Here is a 5,114-nt window from a genome sequence, read left to right on the forward strand (position 1 = left end):
ATGCTCAGCTCACATGGAATTAACATATACACAGTATATGTACTAAATACTCTCCAAATGTAAAAAAAAAAAAAAAAGATTACATAAAGATTGTATACACTTTAAGAAATGTTCATAAAATTTACAGTAAAAAACTGTTAAATACCAACGGTAAAATACTGTAAAATTGAAAACAGTTTATAAGTGTAGTAGATATATGGAATTTCCCTAAATTAACAAACAGTGCTGAACTTTAATTTTTACTGTAACAATATGTTAAAAACACATCATTTTACTGTGGAAAATATAAAACTTTGGTAAATTAACGGGGAAATACTGTAATGTCACAAATATATATAATCAAACTAAAATTAACAGTATTATGCTGTTTAAATTACAGATTTTGCTTATTTGTACTTTAAAATTTACGGTATAAAATTGTTAACAATTCAGCAAGAACACACCTTAATTTATATGGAAATAGGATGTTAAAAATATGGTAAAAAATGTTTGAAAAAAAAAAAGTATGGTCAGTATGGACAGTAAAACAGCAGAAACCAAAAATAGTATCCCACCCTAAGTCAAGAAACGATACATACTTTAATTTTTGCTGTCATAATACGTGGAAAACACACATTTTCACTGTAATAATGTGAAATACCGTAATGTCCGATTTTGCAGATGTGTACTTTTTGAGTTCAGCATTATAATCCTCAAAACAGGCCTGCTGTGACTGCAGAGTTTATGGACAATATTGTGTGCACTCTGCTCTCAGTTGATTGGTGGGGGGAGAGGGAGGAGGGGGCAGTACCATAGACTGTATATAAAGACATATAAAGGCTTGATTTAATTTTTTACATTTTAAATTTGCTTTTTCAATTTAATTTTTCTTTTTAACAAATGTTCGCCTCTTCATAGCAATAAATATTATATAAAAACAACAATCTTTAGACTGTAATTGTCTATTTGGACTTCAATTGAATTGAATTATGACCACAGCCATCCTCCACATTGATATGCACTTCTCCAAGACGTCGCAGGAGCGAGCTGTGCGCAAGCCGACACGAGGTTTAGCCAGCCGATGAAAAAAAAAAAAAACACACGATCCCCGTGGTTCAGTTGGAAAAGTCAAAAGATAGAGAGGGACACATGGACATTATGTGTGTAACACACTTTATATGGGCAGTGCCTGCTGAACCTGTGAGGCCCGCCAACCAGTGACGGAGGCAGAGACACGCGCGCACACACACACACAGGAGAAAGAGACACGTGCAACGTAACGGTCACGCAATTCAAACTGCGTGGCGCTTCTGCACAGCGATGCAGTTTGGGTTTTTTTTCTTCGGAAAGGATTGGCACAACGCGACTAAAGAGCACATTAGTAAAATTATCGTCTAAAGATATGTCTGCTTGTTCCATTGTGATAGCAAACAAAACTTTGTATTAATGTTATGTCAGGTTAAATTTAACACAGTCTTTTCTCCATTTTTCTATGGAGCCCGTCAGGTGACATGGGTGGGGAAAAAAAATTCCGTGGCCACGAATTAATAACACATGGGAACGAGATCCTATCCCTTAGCCACGACTTGCTTAATGTGTGGGAGAAAGATTGTTAGATGGCCACAAATTAATAAGGCGAGGCCATGACTGTTTTATAAAATAAAAACTTAACAGGGCAGTGCAGGGCAGTGCAGCTGGAAGTGCCACTATTAGCTGCCGCTGCCACGAATTGAGCCCTGGCTGCTAAGGTGAAGGATAACTTTAGCGCACATATTTTTTTCCCCACCCATGTCACCAAAAGGGCTCCATAGTTTTGTGTTGCCCTTGCTGAAAAGGTGAATGTTAGTTTGCCTTAACTTTACCAAAATTTCAATGTCAATTTTTGCTAAATGTTAGTTGAGTTGAATTGTCTTTTGTCACATTGTGTCAAACATTAGCTTAGCGGCTGTTACAGCTTTTAAATGTGTAGTGGCCTTGTGTGAATGCCAGTTTCAAGACACCCAAGAACTGATTGCTCACTTGAAGGAGCATATTGTTGAAGGATGTGCTGTAAGTACTCCAGTTAGAGGATGTTATACTGATTTCCGGGTCATCTTCATATACCGCACATATGTCACGGAAGCACAGAGGCTTTACATACCTTGATGTTCTTATTCAAATATATTTAGAGTCACGAAAAGCTCTATTCCCATAAAGCAGCCTGAAACCAAAGAATCGTTATTTACGTCATTACCCAGAAATGATTCTGATATTCTGGGCCCCTGATCAGACTATGGACAATGCGATTTGAAAGTAAGCACATTTATTTCAAGAGATGTGAAAGGAATTGGAAAAATTTCAAAAACCTCTGCTTTACTCTTTCTGAAAAACATCAGCTGTTACAGGCGTATCTTTCAGCGGGATCAATGGGCAAGGCTGTCTTCACAGGGAACATTGACTCTGTGCAGTTTGGTGAACTCGTGCTCATTTTGATTAAAAATGACACTGTTCATTTTCTGATGTCAGTGTACACAGCAGAATTCCTTTCTGAGTACCACCTTTACTCAGTGAGGAAAGACTTGGAAAAGATGCAGTGTCTGAACATCAGTGACTTGATTGATTTCTATCCATTGCCATCTTACATGAAAGATGGATACCAAATAGTTCCTTTGAAACACAGTGTGTTATCACATCATTAACTGTCTTGGACTGTAATTCTGGGGTTAATTGTGCTTTATTCACTTTCATACTCAGAAATGGACGATGCAGAGCAAATCAACATACGCAGTGCCATCACAAAGGTGTTGCCAGACCTCCCAGCCTCAATCTTAGATATTTTAGTGGAGACACTCCAATCATTGGGGTTAGAGACCACTGAGGATTTTCACTTCATTCAGGAAGCGTATCTGCTTTCAACACTGAGACCAATTCAAGCAAAAAGATCTGTAGCTGCCTGGAAACAAACCAGAAATTAATTTTGACACTTTTTAGAAGATAGCATCAAGTTGAAATATTTGTTTTCAGTCCTGGATAAGTATGGATTTGGCCCTATGTTTACGGGCAGGATCAAATTGCCCTACACTGCCCCCACTGCAATGGTTCAGACAAATGGCATAACCTCCCAACCTTTTATGCTAGGCCGTGGAACACATCAGGGATGTCCACTGAGCCCAATTCTTTTTGATATGGCTATAGAGCTTCTTGCAATCACGCTCAGGGATAACACTGGTATCGAAGGTATCCATAGGGGCGGCATAACACATAAAGTCTCTCTCTACGCTGACGATCTCTTGCTGTATGTCTCGGACCCCTACAAAATCTTTACCTGCGGTGCTATCTCTGTTTGGCATATCTGGACCCCTGTCAGGCTACAAAATTAACTTACACAAGACAAAGCTCCTCCCAGTAAACGATATGGCACTAGACACTGATCATAGTAACATCCCCCTTTAAGACTGAGAGACGACAGTTCACATACTGAGGAATCGAGGTCACCCGTAAATTTAAAAACCTTTTCAAAGAAAACTTTATACCTCTGCAAGATCAGTTTAGAACGTCTTTACAACAGTGGACACCCCTCGCACTGACTCTAGCTGGCCATGTAAACTCCGTAAAAATGAATATATTACCAAAGTTTACTTACTTATTTCAATGTTTGCCTGTATTTGTTCCTAAATCCTTTTTTGTAGCATTAAACTCAACTATTTCTACATACATATGGCAGAACAAGAGACTCCGAATAAACAAAACAGTACTCCAGCGTTCAAAAAAAGATGGTGGTATGGGACTCCCCAATATGCGTTACTACTATTGGTCAGCTAACATCCGATCCCTCGCCTTCTGCCAGCGGTACAATCTTCAATCTGATGGCCCGGAATGGACAACCGTGGAGCTAAACTCTGTCTAAAACATGTCACTTTCTGCACTACTTGGTGCCCCACTCAACCATCCGATACCCCAACAAATGAAAAACCCAGTCGTACCTTCCACTCTGAGGGTGTGGACCCAATTTAGGAGAACATTTGTTTATGCAGAATTTTACATTCTCAGCCCTATTGCCTCCAATCATTTCTTTGCCCCGTCCCAATACTATACTTCCTTCTTAGACTGGCATAAAAAAGGCATCATTTCATTTTCAGACCTATTCAAAGGTAGAAGTTTTTCCTCATTGAGGAACTTTCAAATGCCATTGGTGCAAGATGGCAGCATTTGTCCAGGGTATATTTTGGATTCATTTCTGGATTGTGGAAGGAAATGGTGGCGTGAAATGTTTTATATAAGAGCATTCTCAGTCCCGAGAGACTCTTCCCACTTTAGTGAAAAAAAACACAACTCTATTTTGTTTCTTTTGCTTTCCCTCAACACCCTAACAATTTCTCTATAGTCCCTATCAACACCATGCCTGTCTCCAATACCTGAAGCTCGCAGGAAAATAAACAAATGAAAAGTATTTTTCATAAATATTAACACATTGAGAAACCAGTTTGATAGCTCCCAAGAAAACAATGAGTAAAATATTACCATCACGAGACAAGAGAATGTGAGCCACAGTGTTAGGAGATGAAAAGAGTGTAAGCACCTGAGGGTGCCTGGATAACAAAACAAGAAACAGCTGATCTGACTAGATGAAAGACAGTGGGATATGCAAGCAGAACAAAGATGCTGCTGGTGAAAACATTAGTGAATGGTCCATTAATACAAAATCTGAACACTGAGATACGTTATACAGTGTGTGTGATTTTTTAACAGTCCTCTTTTGTTCAGTGGACATAATAGAAGCAATATTTTAACCGTGCTTCTTCTCTGTTCCGCACCATTCACTCATAGTAGTGAATGGAGAAACTTCCCTGTTACCTCGGGCCAAATATTGCTGCCTCACTTGAGCTACTGTTTCTGCACTGATGAAATAAACACTATCAATATTATTTATCCTGCATGATTAATATACGTTGGGCTGTATTCATAACTGGTTACTCTTATGTCTCACGTCGCTGCGCTCCTTATCAAACCACTTCTCTGTATAAGAACAGTTTTTGCTCATGTTTATTTATGAGGGTCTCCTAACTACCCTCATTTCTCAGAGTCAAACAGGTTTTGCAGGATGGCTTCAGGTGGATGGTTCAGCAGTGAGTTCTCTGCTTTCACTCTGGATATAT

Source organism: Paralichthys olivaceus, chromosome 12 (genome assembly GCF_024713975.1).
Source record: "Paralichthys olivaceus isolate ysfri-2021 chromosome 12, ASM2471397v2, whole genome shotgun sequence".
Taxonomy (NCBI): Eukaryota; Metazoa; Chordata; class Actinopteri; order Pleuronectiformes; family Paralichthyidae; genus Paralichthys; species Paralichthys olivaceus.